Below are 17,478 nucleotides of genomic sequence, written 5' to 3' on the forward strand. Positions count from 1 at the left end.
GGCAGTACTAGCCTTAAAAATGAAGCCAAATTTTTGGAAGAGTTGTATGTCGAATTGGTATCATTCCTTAAAGGTTTGGTAGGCTGTAACATTTAACATGACATTTATTAAGGATTTTGGGATAAATTATTAGCATGCAGAAAAAGAAAATGTAAAACTAGAAATTAACATTCCCATAAAAATTGGTCTCCTAGCTAATATCTCCTAAAGCCTGGTCCTATAGCCAAGTTGTAGAGACCAGCCTACCTTTGGCCAACCATGTGTTTCCCTCTCTTTGGAACTCGGGTCCCCTACATCTTTATTAAGTAAGAAAACAATACATCTTCTTGCTTAAAGCAAACCCCATGGGATTTTTTTTATTAAATATTAAATATTCTTAAAATAACATCTAACAATTGAACAATTGAATAAATGAATAGTGGCATATCCATACAATGGAATACTACTCAGTAATAAAAACTGAAGGAGTATTGACACAAAGATTATAGATGGATCTCAAAATGATTACGCTGATTTAAAGGAGGTGGATTTTAAAAGTGTGCATACTGAATATTCCATGTATATATTCAAGAAAATGAAACATGATCTATAGTATCAGAAAGAATGTTGGTACTTCCCTAGAAACTGTGGGGGCAGTGAAGGGATTTTAATCAGGAGAGGGGGGAAAATATTACAAAAAGACACAAAGAAACTTTTAAGGATAATGTATATGTTCATTATCTTGATTGTGACAAATGGTTTCATGAGTGAACACTTATGTCAAAGCTAATCAAATTGTACTTTTTAAAACATGCAGTTTAATTTATGTTAATTATACCTCAAAAGACCTCTTAAAGGATAATAACTAATATTTATTGAACACCTATTTTTTCAAGCACTCTGCTAAACAATGTATATGTATTTGCTCATTTAAAATTCCGATATCCCTTTTTGGACAATACATGACTATTACTATTAACATGAGGAATAATGTTAATTATGAGGAAATTGAGGTTCAGGGAAGCTAAATAAGTCGCTCAAGGTCATATAGTTAATAAGTTAAAAAGCCAAAACATAAAGTTCAATCAGCCTTATATCAGAGCCATACTTTTAATACTGTGCTTAAAACCACCATAAAGAATGGAATAAAATGTCCTGAATGGTATTGCCTAGGTTTTCTTCTAGGGTTTTTATGGTTTTAGGTCTAACATTTAAGTCTTTAATCCATCTTGAATTAATTTTTGTGGAAGGTGTAAGGAAGGGATCCAGTTTCAGCTTTCTACATATGGCTAGCCAGTTTTCACAGCACCATTTATTAAATAGGGAATCCTTTCCCCATTGCTTGTTTTTGTCAGGTTTGTCAAAAATCAGATGGTCGTAGATGTGTGGTGTTATTTCTGAGGCCTCTGTTCTGTTCCATTGGTCTGTATCTCTGTTTTGGTACCAGTACCATGATGTTTTGGTTACTGTAGCCTTGTAGTACAGTTTGAAGTCAGGTAGAGTGATGCCTCCAGCTTTGTTCTTTTTGCTTAGAATTGTCTTGGCAGGGCAGGCTTTGTTTTGGTTCCATATGAACTTTAAAGTAGTTTTTTTCCAATTCTGTGAAAAAAGTCATTGGTAGCTTGGTGGGGATGGCATTGAATCTACAAATTACCTTGGGCAGTATGGCCATTTTCACGATATTGATTCTTCCTAACCATTAGCATGGACTGTTCTTCCTTTTGTTTGTGTCCTCCTTTATTTTGTTGAGCAGTGATTTGTAGTTCTCCTTGAAGAGGCCCTTCACTTCCCTTGTAAGTTGGATTCCTAGGTATTTTATTCTCTTTGTAGCAATTGAGAATGGGAGTTCACTCATGATTTGTCTCTTTGTCTGTTATTGGTGTATAGGAATGCTTGTGATTTTTGCACATTGATTTTGTATCCTGAGACTTTGCCGAAGTTGCTCATCAGCTTAAGGAGATTTTGGGCTGAGATGATGAGGTTTTCTAAATATACAATCATGTAATCTGCAATGAGGGACAATTTGACTTCCTCTTTTCCTAATTGAAACCCTTTATTTCTTTCTCTTGCCTGATTGCCCTGGCCAGAACTTCCAACACTATGTTGGATAGGAGTGGTGAGAGAGGGCATCCTTGTCTTGTGCCAGTTTTCAAAGGGAATGCTTCCAGTTTCTGCCCATTCAGTATGATATTGGCTGTGGGTTTGTCATAAATAGCTCTTATTATTTTGAGATATGTTCCATCAATGCCTAGTTTATTGAGAGTTTTTAGCATGAAATGCTGTTGAATTTTGTCAAAGGCCTTTTCTGCATCTTTCAGATAATCATGTGGTTTTTGTCGTTGGTTCTGTTTATTTATATGCTGGATTACATTTATTGATTTGTGTATGTTGAACCAGCCTTGCATCCCAGGGATGAAGCCAACTTGATCGTGGTGGATAAGCTTTTTGATGAGCTGATGGATTCAGTTGGCCAGTATTTTATTGAGCATTTTCACATCGATGTTCATCAGGGATATTGGTCTAAAATTCTCTTTTTTTGTTGTGTCTCTGCCAGGCTTTGGTATCAGGATGATGCTGGCTTCATCATAAAATGGGTTAGGGAGGATTTCCTCTTTTTCTATTGATTGGAATAGTTTCAGAAGGAATGGTACCAGCTCCTCTTTGTACCTCTGATAGAATTCAGCTGGGAATCTGTCTGGTCCTGGACTCTTTTTGGTTGATAAGCTATTGATTATTGCCTCAATTTCAGAGCCTGTTATTGGTCTATTCAGAGATTCAACTTCTTCCTGGTTTAGTCTTGGGAGGGTGTATGTGTCCAGGTATTTATTCATTTCTTCTAGATTTTCTAGTTTATTTGTGTAGAAGTGTTTATAGTATTCTCTGATGGTAGTTTGTATTTCTGTGAGATCAGTGGTGATATCCCCTTTATCATTTTTTATTGTGTCTATTTGATTCTTCTCTCTTCTTTATTAGTCTTGCTAGCGGTCTATCAATTTTGTTGATCTTTTCAAAAAAACAGCTCCTGGATTCATTGATTTTTTTGAATGGTTTTTTGTGTCTCTATCTCCTTCAGTTCTGCTCTGATCTTAGTTATTTCTTGCCTTCTGCTAGCTTTTGAATGCGTTTGCCCTTGCTTCTCTAGTTCTTTTAATTGTGATGTTAGGGTGTCGATTTTAGGTATTTCCTGCTTTCTCTTCTGGGCATTTAGTGCTATAAATGTCCCTCTACACACTGCTTTAAATGTGTCCCAGAGATTCCGGTATGTTGTGTCTTTGTTTCATTGGTTTCAAAGAACATCTTTATTTCTGCTGTCATTTCATTATTTACCCAGTAGTCATTCAGGAGCAGGTTGTTTAATTCCCAGGTAGTTGTGCAGTTTTGAGTAAGTTTCTTAATCCTGAGTTCTAATTTGATTGCACTGTGGTCTGAGAGACAGTTTGTTGTGATTTCTGTTCTTTTACATTTGCTGAGGAGTGCTTTACTTCCAATTATGTGGTCAATTTTGGAATAAGTGCGAAGTGGTGCTGAGAGTAATGTATATTCTATTGATGTGGGGTGGAGAGTTCTGTAGATGTCTATTAGGTCTGCTTGTTGCAGAGCTGAGTTCAAGTCCTTGATATCCTTGTTAACCTTCTGTCTCACTGATCTGTCTAATATTGACAGTGGGGTGTTGAAGTCTCCCATCATTATTGTGTGAGAGTCTAAGTCTCTCTGTAGGTCTCTAAGGACTTGTTTTATGAATCTGGGTGCTCAGGCAAGGACTTAATGACTAAAACACCAAAAGCAATGGCAACAAAAGCCAAAATTGACAAATGAGATCTAATTAAACTAAAGGGCTTCTGCACAGCAAAGGAAACTACCATCAGAGTGGACAGGCAACCTACAGAATGGGAGACAATTTTTGCAACCTACTCATCTGACAAAGGGCTAATATCCAGAATCTACAAAGAACTTAAACAAATTTACAAGAAAAAAACAAACAACCCCATCAACAAGTGGGCAAAGGATATGAACAGACACTTCTCAAAAGAAGACATTTATGCAGCCAAAAGACACATGAAAAAGTGCTCATCATCACTGGTCATCAGAGAAATGCAAATCAAAACCACAATGAGATACCATCTCACAACAGTTAGAATGGCGATCATTAAAAAAATCAGGAAACAACAGATGCTGGAGAGGATGTGGAGAAACAGGAACACTTTTCCACAGTTGGTGGGAGTGTAAACTAGTTCAACCATTGTGGAAGACAGTGTGGTGATTCCTCAGGGATCTAGAACCAGAAATACCATTTGACCCAGCGATCCCATTACTGAGTGTATGCCCAAAGAATTATAAATCATGCTATATAAAGACACATGCACACGTATGTTTATTGCGGCACTATTCACAATAGCAAAGACTTGGAACCAACCCAAATGTCCATCAATGATAGACTGGATTAAGAAAATGTGGCACATATATACCATGGAATACTATGCAGCCATAAAAAAGCATGAGTTCATGTCCTTTGCAGGGACATGGATGAAGCTGGAAACCATCATTCTCAGCAAACTATCACAAGGACAGAAAACCAAACAGCACATGTTCTCACTCATAGGTGGGAATTGAACAATAAGAACCCTTGGACACAGGGCGGAGAACATCACATACCAGGGCCTGTTGTGGGGTGGGGAGCTGGGGGAGGGATAGTACTAGGAGAAGTACCTAATGTAAATGATGAGTTAATGGGTGCAGCAAACCAACATGGCACACGTATACCTATGTAACAAACCTGTACATTGTGCACGTGTACCCTAGAACTTAAAGTATAATTAAAAAAAAAAGAATAGAATAAAATATAATGATAGACTTCAATCTGTGGGTTTTTCAGTGAAAATGGCTAATAAGGAATGCTCTCTTAAGAGTGATATCCCAGATTTAACACAACAGATACAGTTTCCTTGTCCAGTCTTTTTAAAGGACTCTGTATTTATTTTACCCGCCATATATTTATTTAACACTTGAGTATTTTTTTTTTTAGTTCAGTTTAAAGTTGCAAAGAGTACTGTTGCTATCTATTTCAAGATACTCTTATGGATGCTATAGAGATTACACGATGTATTATTCAAGATTCCAGCAAGAATCATGTAGTGCATTCAAAGAGAAGAACAGAGGGGAGGTTACTAATAAGAACACTTACAAAAGAATGGGCAAGTTAGTGAAAACCAGTAAGGAACGGTAAAGCCTGAAGGGACAAAAGGAGGAGCAATTTCTGTAATGCAGAGGAAATAAGTTGTATTGAAAGGGATACCCCCCAGATGAAGAGGGGTAAATATCACTACCTTACTCTCCAATTTCCAGCCAGTGCCTCCCATTGGGTGGGCAATATCAAGGCTTCTAATCCATGAACAAAGAATGTCTTTCCATTTGTTTATATTTTTCTTAATTTATTTCAATGATGTTTTGTATTTTCTGAAAATTAGTCTTTTACTTCTTTTGTTAAATTTATTTCTAAGTATTTTAATCTTTTGATGCTATTGTAAATTAAATTGTTTTCTTTATTTCATTTCCATTTCATTGTCATTTAAATCAGGAGAAAAAATACAAAAATAAAAGATAAGTTTATGCTCTCTTTATATTTATTCTGCATTTTATATTTGTCTGAATAATTTCCTTCTCAATGCTTTCTCTTTTTTAACTTTGGTTTAAGTTCAGGGGTACAAGTGCAGGTTTGTTATACAGGTAAACTTGTGTCATGGGGTTTTGTTGTACAGATTATTTCATCACCCAGGTGTTAAGACTAGTACCCATTAGTTATTTTTCCTTATCCTCTCCTTCTTCCTATCCTTCACCCTCTGAAAGGCCCCAGTATCTCTTGTTCCCCTCTATGTGTCCATGTGTTCTCATCATTTAGCTCTCATTTATAAGTGACAACCTGCAATATTTGGTTTTCTATTCCTGTGTTAGTTTGCTAACGATAATGGCCTCCAGCTCCACCCATGTCCCTGCAAAGGTCATAATCTTGTTCTTTTTATAGCTGCATAGTATTCCATGGTATATATGTACTACATATTCCTTATTCAGTCTATCATTGATGGACATTTAGATTGATTCCATGTCTTTGCACTGTGAATAGTCCTGCAATGAACATATGCATGTATGTCTTTATAATAGAATGGTTTATATTCCTTTGGGTATATACACAGTATTGGGATTGCTGAGTCAAATGGTATTTCTGTCTTTAGGTCTTTGAGGAATCACCACACTGTTTTCCACAATGGCTGGACTAATTTACACTCCCACCAACAGTGTATGAGTGTGTTCCTTTTCCTCCACAACCTTGCCAGCATCTGTTATTTTTTTACTTTTTAATAGTAGCCATTCTGACTAGTGTGTGATGGTATCTCATGGTAGTTTTGATTTGTATTTCTCTAATGATTAGTAATGATGAGCTTTCTTCATATGATTGTTGGCTGCATGTATGTCTTCTTTTGAAGAAAAAGTGTCTGTTCATGTCCTTTGCCCGCTTTTTGATGGGGTTGTTTGTTTCTTGTAAATTTAAGTTTCTTGTAGATGCTGGATATTAGACCTTTGTCAGATGTATAGTTTGCAAAAAATTTCTCTTTTTCTGTAAGTTGTCTGTTTACTGTGTTGATAGTTTCTTTTGCTGTGCAGAAGCTCTTTAGTTTAATTAGATCCCACTTGTCAGTTTTTGCTTTTGTTGCAAATGCTTTTGGCGTCTTCATCATGAAATCTTTGCCCATGCCTATGTCCTGAATGGTATAGCCTAGGTTGTCTTCCAGGGGTTTTTTTTATAGTTTTGGGATTTACATTTAGGTCTTTAATCTATCTTGAGTTAATTTTTATATATGATGTAAGGAAGGGTTCCAGTTTCAATCTTCTGCTTATGCCTAGCCAGTTATTCCAGCACCATTTATTGAATAGGGAATCCTTTCCCTATTGTCTTTATCAACTTTGTCGAAGATCAGATAGTTGTAGGTGCATAGTCTTATTTCTGGGTTTGCTATTCTTTTCCATTGGTCTATGTCTCTATTCTTGTGCCAGTACCATGCTGTTTTGGTTACTGTACCCCTGTGTTATAGTTCCAAGTTGGTTAGCGTGCTGCCTCCAGCTTTTTTGCTTAGGATTGTCTTTACTATTTGGGCTCTTTTTTTTTTATATGAATTTTAAAATAGTTTTTGCTAGTTCTGTGAAGAATGTGAATGGTAGTTTAATAGGAGTAGCATTAAATCTATAAATTGCTTTGGGCAGTATGGCCATTTTCATGATATTGATTCTTCCTATCCATGAGCATGGAATGTTTTTCCATTTGTTTGTGTCATCTCTGATTTATTTGAGCAGTGGTTTTAGTTCTCCTTGTAGAGATCTTTCACCCCCATAGTTACCAGAATTCCTAGGTATTTTATTCTTTTTGTGACAGTTGTGAATGGGAGTAGATTCCTGTTTTGGCTGTTGGCTTGGCTGCTGTTGGTATATAGGAATGCTAGTAGTTTTGGTACGTTGATTTCGTATCCTGAGACTTTGCTAAAGTTGTTTATCAGTTTAAGAAGATTTGAGGCTGAGACTGTGGGATTTTCTAGATGTAAGATCATATCATCTGCAAACAGCGGTAATTTGACTTCCTCTCTTCCTATTTGAATGCCCTTTCTTTCTTTCTCTTGCCTGATTGCCTTGGCCAGAACTTCCAGTGCTATGTTGAATAGGAGTAGTGAGAGGGGGCATCCTTGTCTTATGCCAGTTTTCAAGGGGAATGCTTCTAGCTTTTGCCCATTCAGTACGATGTTGGCTGTGGGTTTGTCATACATGGCTCTTATTATTTTGAGGTATGTTCTTTCAGTACCTAGTTTATTGAGAGTTGTTAACATGAAGAGATGTTGAATTTTATCAAAAGCCTTTTTTTCATCTATTGAGATAATCATGTGGCTTTTTTTCTCTAGTTCTGTTTATGTGATGAATCACATTTATTGATTTGCATGTTGAGCCAACTTTGCATCCTGAGGATGAAGCCTACTTCATCATGGTGGATATGCTTTTTGATGTGCTGCCGGATTCAGTTTGCCGGTATTTTGTTGAGGATTTTTGCACCAATGTTCGTCAAGGACATTGGCCTAAAGTTTTCTTTTTTTATTGTATCTCTGCCAGGTTTTGGTATCAGGGTGATGCTGGCCTCATAGAATCAGTTAGGGAAAAGTCCCTTCTTTGCAATTTTTTGGAATAGTTTCAGTAGGAACGATACCAGCTCTTCTTCGTACATCTGGTAGAATTCACCTGTGACTCCATCTGGCCCTGGGCTTTTTTTGCTTGGTAGGCTATTTATTACTGCATCAATTTCAGAACTCATTATTGGCCTCTTCAGGGATTCAATTTCTTCTTGGTTCAGTGTTGGGAGGGTGTATGTGACCAGGAATTTATCCATTTCTTCTAGATTTTCTGGTTTATGTGCATAGAGGTGTTTATCATATTCTCTGATAGTTGTTTGTATTTCTGTGGGGTCAGTGGTAATATCCCCCTTATCATTTCTGATTGTGTCTATTTGAATATTCTCTCTTTTCTTTATTATTCTAACTAATGGTTTATCTATTTTTTTTTTTTTTTTTCAAAAAAACTGCTCCTTGATTAATTGCCCTTTTGAATGGTTTTTCGTGTCTCTACCTCCCTAAGTTCAGCCCTGATTTTGGTTATTTCTTGTCTTCTGCTAGCTTTGGGATTTGTTTGCTCTTGGTTCTCTAGTTCTTTTTGTTGTGATGTTAGGTTGTTAACTTGAGATCTGACTTTTCAATGGGGGCACTTAGTGCTGTAAATTTCCCTCTTAACACTGCCTTAGCTGTGTCGCAGAGATTCTGGTACATTGTATTTTTGTTCTCATTAGTTTCAAAGAACTTCTTGATTTCTGCCTTAATTTAATTTTTTACCCAAATGCCATTCAGGAGCATGTTATTCAATTTCCATGTAATTGTATGGTTTTGAATGAATCTCTTAGTCTTGAGTTCTAATTTGATTGCAATGTGGTCCAAGAGATTGTTTGATATGGTTTCAGTTCTGCATTTGCTAAGGAGTGTTTTACTTCCAATTATGTGATCAATTTCAGAGTAAGTATCATGTAGTGATTAGAAAAGTGTGTATTCTGTTGTTTTGGGGTGGAGAGTTCTATAGGTATCTATCAGGTCCATTTGTTTCAGTGTTGAGTTCAGGTCATCTTTGTTAATTTTCTGTCTTGGTGATCTGTCTTATACTGTCAGTGGGATGTTAAAGTCTCCCACTGTTACTGTGTGGGAGTCTAAGTCTCTTTGAAGGTCTCTAAGAACTTGCTTTATGAATCTGAGTGCTCCTGTGTTGGGTGCATATATGTTAAGATATTTAAGATAGTTAGACCTTCTTGCTGAATTGAACCCTTTACCATTATGTAATGTCCTTCTTGGTTTTTGTTGTTGTTCTTTGTTGGTTTAAAGTCTGTTTTGCCAGAGACTAGGATTGCAACTTCTGCTTTTTTCTGTTTTCCATTTGTTTGGTAGCTTTTCCTCCAACCCTTTATTTTGAGTCTATATGTGTCATTGCTCTATTCTTTATCTTTCTTCATGTGAATTTGCATTACTATCTAGTGTCCTTTCATTTCAACCTGAAGGAGTCGTGTTTGCGTTTATTGTACAGTAGGTATAATATCAAAGTTTTTGTTTATCTGGCAGTATCTTAATTTCCTCTTTATTTTTGAAGTGTAGTTTTGTTGGGTAGAGAAATTCTTGACAGTCTTTTTTGTTCATCATTTGATTATGTTGTACCACTTCCTTTTGGCCCCGGTGATTTTTGGTGAAAATTAGCCATTAATCTTTTTGAGGATCCTTTGAATGTGATGAGTCTTTTCTCTCTTTCTATCTTTAACATTCTCTCTGTCTTTGGCTTCTAATGGTTTGATTATGATGTATCTAGATGTGGCTCTCTTTGAGTTTATTCTACTTAATGTTCATTGAGCCTGTGGATGCATAGTTAAATAGGTGGATATTTTGGCCATTATTTCTTCAAATAGCCTTTCTATACCTCTCTTCTTCTCCTGGGACTCCTATTATTTGTATGTTGGTATACTTGACAGTGTTCCAAGGATCTCTGCATTCTTCACTTTTCTTCATATTTTTTCACTCCTCATACTGGATAATCTCGATTGATCTGTCTTTATGTTTGCTGATTCTTTCCTCTGCCTGCTCAAATCTGCTGTTGAGTATATTTTTCATTTCAGTTAATGTACTTCTAAATTTTAGAGTTTCTATTTGGTTCTTGATTTGCTTCATGATTTGTATCTCTTTATTATATTTTCTATTTGGCAAGACATCATTCTCAGAATTTTCTTTATTTCTTTGGGTATGGTTTAGTTCTTTGAACATATTTAAAATAGCTAATTTAAAAGTCTTTGTGTAGTAAGTCCAATATTTGGGCTTCTGCAGGAATCATTTCTATTGACTGCTTTATTTCCTCAGTATGGGACATAGTTTTTGTTTCTGTGCATGCCTCATACATAGTTTTCTTGAAAACTACGCATTTTATTAATGATGTAGCAACTCTGGAAACTAGATTGCCCCTCCTCCCCAGTATTCATTGTTGTTTAATGATTTTTCAGAATTAAATTTGTAAAACCTGTATTTTTTTGTCATATGTGGCTACTGAAGTTGCTACTTGGTTATCTTAGTGGTGAGTTAATGATTGAACAGAGATTTCCTTAAATGCCTAGAACTGATAAGCATCCTAGTTTTTGCTGAAGAGCTCTGCATGTGTGTGTTGGGGCACACCTTCAATACTCAGCCAGGCAGCTGAAAATACCACCATAGTCTTCACTTCCTGCTTGCAGAGCCATGAAGTCAGAGAGAGATGAGATTTTAGGATCTTCTCAGGTCTTTTCTGAGCATGCTCCCAGCCCTGTAGTCTGTTAGATTCTCCAGAAAATGACAGAGTTTTTCAAAGCCCTCTATGGACATCTAATTCCCCATCTAACATAGTTAAACTATTGTTAAACAATTACTAATCTTTGTTTTTGGAAAAACAAACAAACAAACAAAAACAGAAGAAAAGTTTATTAGCCCTTGGTGAGCTCTAAGTCAGAGCAAATAAAGATAAGCCTTGCAAGTAGGATTTTCTAGAAAACCTCCAGACAGGTGAAATAATGACAGTTATCTGGAAGTGGCATTTTAAAGGAGCTACAACCCCATTCTGCCCCCTTCCAATGGCTGACAGGCTACTGTTTTTTTTGTTTGTTTGTTTCTTAATTTTACTTTATGTTCTGGGATACATGTGCAGAATGTGCTGGTTTGTTACATAGGTATACATGTGCCATGGTGGTTTGCTACACCTATCAACTCATCATCTAGGTTTTAAGCCCTGCCTGTATTAGGTATTTGTCCTAATGCTCTACCTCCCCTTGGCCACACCCACTGACAGACCCCAGTGTGTGATACTCCTCTCCCTGTGTCTATGTGTTCTCATTGTTCAACCCCACTTATGAGTGAGAACATGCAGTGTTTGGTTGTATGTTCCTGTGTTAGCTTGCTGAGAATGATGGCTTACAGCTTCATCCATGTCCCTGCAAAGGACATGAGCTCATTCTGTTTTATGGCTCCATAGTGTTCCATGGTGTATATGTGCCACATTTTCTTTATCCAGCCTATCACTGGTGGGCATTTGGGTTGGTTCCAAGTCTTTGCTATTGTAAATAGTGCTACAATAAACATACATGTGCATGTTTCTTTATAGTAGAATGATTTATAATCCTTTGGGTATATACCCAGTAATGGGATCTCTGGGTCAAATGATATTTCTGGTTCTAGATCCTTGAGGAATCACCACACTGTCTTCCACAATAGTTAAACTAATTTACACTCCCACCAACAGTGTAAAAGCGTTCCTGTTTCTCCTCATCCTCTCCAGCATCTGTTGTTTCAGGACTTTCTAATAATTGCCATCCTAAATGGCATGAGATGGTACGTCATTGTGGCTTTGATTTGCATTTCTCTAATGACCAGTGATGATAATCCTTTTTTCATATGTTTTTTGGCCACATAAATGTCTTCTTTTGAGAAGTGTCTGTTCATATCCTTTGCCCACTTTTTGATGGGGTTGTTTTTTTCTTGTAAATTTATTTAAGTTCCTTGTAGATTCTGGATATTAGACCTTTGTCAGAGGGGCAGATTGCAAAAATTTTCTCCCAGTCTCTAGGTTGCCTTTTCACTCTGATGATAGTTTCTTTTGCTGTACAGAAGCTCTTTAGCTTGATTAGCTCCTGTTTGTCAATTTTGGCTTTTTTTGCAATTGCTTTTGGTGTTTTAGTCAAGAAGTCTTTGCCCATTCCTATGTCCTGAATGGTATTGCCTAGATTTTCTTCTAGGGTTTTTATGGTCTTGGGTTTCACATTTAAGTCTTTAATCCATCTTGAGTTAATTATTGTATAAGATGTAATGAAGGGGTCCAGTTTCTGTTTTCTGCATATGGCTAGCCAGTTTTCCCAGCACTATTTATTAAATAGGGAATCCTTTCCACATTGCTTGTTTTTATCAGGTTTGCTGAAGATCAGATGGTTGTAAATGTGTGGTGTTACTTTGAGGTCTCTGTTCTGTTCCATTGGTCTATATCTCTGTTTTGGCACAAGTACCATGCTGTTTTGGTTGCTATAGCCTTGTAGTGTAGTTTGAAGTCAGACAGCATGATGCCTCCAGCTTTGTTCTTTTTGCTTAGGATTGTCTTGGCTATACAGGCTCTTTTTTGGTTCTAGATGAAATTTAAATTAGTTTTTTCTAATTCTGCCAAGAAAGTCAATGGCTACTTGATGGGACAGGCCACTGCTTTTATGATGAATGTAAACTGTTGGTTTCCAAGACTGCCACAGAGCTGGAGAAGATGGGAATAGGGCAAGTTAAAATGCCACAAAGCGGCCGGGCGCGGTGGCTCACGCTTGTAATCCCAGCACTTTGGGAGGCCGAGGCGGGCGGATCACAAGGTCAGGAGATCGAGACCACGGTGAAACCCCGTCTCTACTAAAAAATACAAAAAATTAGCCGGGCGTGGTGGTGGGCGCCTGTAGTCCCAGCTACTCGGAGAGGTTGAGGCAGGAGAATGGCGTGAACCCGGGACGCGGAGCTTGCAGTGAGCCGAGATTGCGCCACTGCACTCCAGCCTGGGTGAAAAAGCAAGACTCCGTCTCAAAAAAAAAAAAAAAAAAAAAAAAAAAATGCCACAAAGCTTGCGGTTCTTACTAAATTCAGTGATTTTTCTTGAATAAAGGCATCCTGGATTGCTGAAAGCCTTTGTTTAATTTTCCAGATCCTGAAAAAGTTAATTTTAGCTATTTTTGCTATGGTTCTCTTTGCTTTTATGGAGAAAAGCACTTTTGGAAGTCCTTTCTCTGCCATTCCCATTGACATACTATTTTTTTTTTATTTTCAATCTTTATGTGAAATGTTTATTTAGGTGTACCATTTGTAAATGGCTTTTTAGGAATCCCAGTTGGAGAGTCTTTGTCTTTTATTTGGAAAAGTAAACTTTTGAATATATTGTGCACACAGATATATTCAACCTATAGTTTTGGTTCTGGAATTTGGCAGGCCCAAATGAAATTGTGATATTGTTACCTACAATCTCTGTGACTTTGGGCACCTTATTTAAATTCCCTGAGTTTATTTCATCATTTATGAAAAGACAATATTAGGACATTAACCTTACAACTTCATTTCACATTTTCTATTTATTATGTTTGTTTATTTTTTAATTTTTAAATTATTTTAGATTATTTATTCCACCCTTCCCTCTAATAGTTTGAAGTTTCTACTTCCTGTATCTGTTTTATTATACATTACTATAAACAAACATACAGAAGTCTCTACTTGAGTACATGAAATTAATTTCAAGACATTATTTAAGACAAGCAATAAAACTATTTAAATTGTTATGATATACTTTGGTGTCTCTATTTTAAGAAAAAGACTTAAGGTAATAATTTCTACTATTTATTGAGTGGATACTACGCACAAAACAGAATAGGTACCTTTCACTTGTTCATTAATCTTCATAACTCTAGAAAAAAAGAGTTTTGATAAATGATGAAATGAACTCATAGAAGTGAAATAAGATTCCCACAGTCACATAGATTGTAGGTAACAATATCAAGATTCCAACTGGGTCTGGCCAAATTCCAAAACTAAAGCTACACTGATTCTCAAATGCTTGTCTCTTTCCTTAAGGGTAAAAATTTAAGAGCACAATTAGTTGGGAGGGTCATGCATATTTGTAATAACAAATAACAGAAAGTTGTCTTTCTCACCATCTTATCTGACAAAATTTTAAATATAGAGGAGAAAAAGAAAACATAATGATAGATGAGAGCTAGAAAAGTGGAAACAGCTTTAGAATAGCCTGGAAGGAAGGGACAGCTAAGGGTGGATGAGAAGGAAGTCAGAGAGACAGAGAAAATCAACCTATGTTGACTGAAGGGAACAGATGGAAGATGAGCAAAGACAAAAGGGGCCATGTGGGTAGGTGTCATCAGTTAGAGGGCAAGTAGCTGGAATTTGATCAATAGACAAGAATTTATTTACTGAACTTCTGGGCATTGTGGGAGATACAAAAGAATGTAGAGTTATTTTGGGAACAATAATGATGTAGAGAAAACAGATGGCTTGACTGGGGCATTAATGCTGAAGGAAAAAGCTAGAGACAGAAGGCAGAAAGATAGAGGTTAAGGCAATCCCCATGTGAGCCAGCTTGCATATGAATCTGGAATTTTTACGGGAATGGAAAAAAATAAGAGAAAACCCCCTATTTGCTATTGAATCAAAGGTAAAGGATTTGTAGATGGAAGAAAAAAGATGCCAAATCACCTCCCTTTCCATTTCTACTTTCGAGAAGGTTATTAAAGATTTATAAAAACATACACATACGTACACATTACAGACAATGCTTGGCATCATCCTTCCAAATGTAAATATGTCCATTTAGCTAAAACTGGGTAGGGCCTCCAGGACATCACTAAGATTGACTAAGCAGGACAACCTTAAAAGGATCTAGGAAGTCCTTTTGTCTTGAAGGAAGTTGCAGACAAAACTTAACAGGTGCCTCAGCAAAAGAAACTATCATCAGAGTGAACAGACATCCTATAGAATGGGCAAAATATTTGCAAACTATGCATCTGAAAAGGTTTAATATCCAGCATCTACAAGGAACTTGAATAAATTTATAAGAAAAAACAACAACCCCATTAAAAAGTGGGCAAAAGACATGAACAGACACTTCTCAAAAGAAGATATACATGTGGCCAATAAACATACAAAAAACTCAACATCACTGATCATTAGATAAAATCCACAATGAGATACCATCTCACATCAGTCAGAATGGCTATTACTAAAAAGTCAAAAAACAACAGATTCTGGCCAGGTTGTGGAGAAAACAAAACACTTTTACACTGTTGGTGGAGTGTAAATTAGTTCAACGATTATGGAAGACAGTATGGTGATTCCTCAAATACCTAGAGGCAGAAATACCATTTGACCCAGCAATCCCAATACTGGGTATACACCCAAAGGAATATAAACCATTCTATTATAAAGATACACGCATGCATATGTTCACTGCAGCACTATTCACAATAGCAAAGACACAGAATCAACCTAAATGTCCATCAATGATAGACTAAATAAAGAACATATGGTATATATACACCATGGAATACTATGTAGCCATAAAAAGAAATGAGATCATGTTCTTTGTAGGGACATGGATGAAGCTGGAAGCCATTATCCTCAGCAAACTAATGCATGAACAGAAAACCAAATATAACACGTTCTCACTTATAAGTGGGAGCTGAATGATGAGAACACATGGACACATGGCGAGGAACAACACATACTGCATCCTGTCAGAGGGTGCAGGCTGGGAGGAGGGAGAGCATCAGGAAGAATAGCTAATGGATGCTGGGCTTAATACCTAGGTAAAGGGATAATCTGTGCAGCAAACCACCATAGCACACATTTACCTATGTAACAAACCTACACATCCTGCACATGTAGCCATGAACTTAAAAGCTGGAAATCAAAAAAAAATAAAAAAATAAAAAAAAGCTTGAGGACATTTAACAATGTAATGAAGATGAATCTCCATTTCTTAAAGTCAAAGTGAATCAAAGTTAGTTTGTGCTAGCAGACATGGAACCCAGTTCAAAGGCATGAGGATGAAATTAACTGCTGGGTAGTTCTCTGGTATATTAAATATAATAGACTCTCATATGTGCACTCATTTATTCTAAATTACCTATTGAATGCCTACAACAACAAAAATATTAGCTACTATGAGTCTTCCTATATACTAGGCTCCTAAATATTTAAAGTGATGGGAATCCCAACTACACTGATTTGATCTTTATAAATTATATAAGTGTACTAAATTATCACATATACCCCAAAATGTGTATATTTATTATATACCAATTTTAAAAATTAAATTTAAAACATTTGAGGGGAAGTGGTGAGAAGGCAGTGACCTGCCCCAGAGAGCGCTGGGCCCAGTGCATCAGAGGCTCTACCAGGGAGACACTTTGCACATAATTACAATGGCTAGTTATTTTTCTCATTCCTTTGTTCATCCAATACATATACACATGCCAGGCAGCCAGGGCCTTGATAGCATCAAAATTTCAAGAGCAATACCCAAAGTAATTGTGGGTGGCTTTTGAATGGCATAGCTGATCTGGAAACTGACTTCAGTTGTGACATTGGTGAAGATCTCGTTAGAGATTTCTGAAACAACCGTCAAGTACTAATTGAAGAATGCCAGTAGCGAATGCCTTGGTGGACCCCAGGCAGGGTATCTGGGGTGAGCAGGGATGGACCTATGGGTACAAATTCCCAAGCTTCTGAGTACTGGGATAGTTCACCAAGCCTCAGATGGACAGAGGACAGATGCAAGTTAACTGCTACCTCAAGAGATTGGGGCTATGCAGAAGTTAACTTGTGTCTGTCCATCTGAGACAGAGCCACACTGGACAGAGGACAGATGCAAACTAACTGCTACCTCAAGAGTTTGGGGCTATGCAGAAGTTAACTTGTGTCTATCCATCTGAGACAGAGCCACACTTTCTTATATACCCAACAGAAGCCAGCATCTAGGGGGATGTAAGTAGAAAAGTCCCAATTATATATACCCAAGAGGAATTGAATAGACCCCCTAGGTTACAGAGAGACACTTCCTCACTTGGGATAGAGAAGTAAAGACTTGAGTCAAGGTTCAATCATATATATGTCTGTATGTAAATGAATATGTTTATATAGTAAATGGAGGTTGTCATTTCATTCCTGCCACCAATTAGCTCTGTGGCCATGAATAAGCTGCTTCCTTTCCCTGAGTTTCAGCTTTCTCATTTAAAACATAAAAAAGTTGGGTCTGATAATCTCTAAGGTCCCTACCAGCTATAATATTGTATTTGGATTCCAGATACTGACTGGAGATGATAAAATTATATGTCAACTTATA

General features: G+C 36.9%; 1 protein-coding gene across 1 annotated transcript in view; it reads left to right on the forward strand.

Moving 5' to 3' along the window:
• Positions 1-17,478, forward strand: part of ANKFN1 (ankyrin repeat and fibronectin type III domain containing 1) — a 465,421-nt gene that overhangs the window by 292,546 nt on the left and 155,397 nt on the right. The window lies entirely within an intron of this gene.

This window comes from Symphalangus syndactylus, chromosome 20 (assembly GCF_028878055.3).
Source record: "Symphalangus syndactylus isolate Jambi chromosome 20, NHGRI_mSymSyn1-v2.1_pri, whole genome shotgun sequence".
Lineage (NCBI taxonomy): Eukaryota > Metazoa > Chordata > Mammalia > Primates > Hylobatidae > Symphalangus > Symphalangus syndactylus.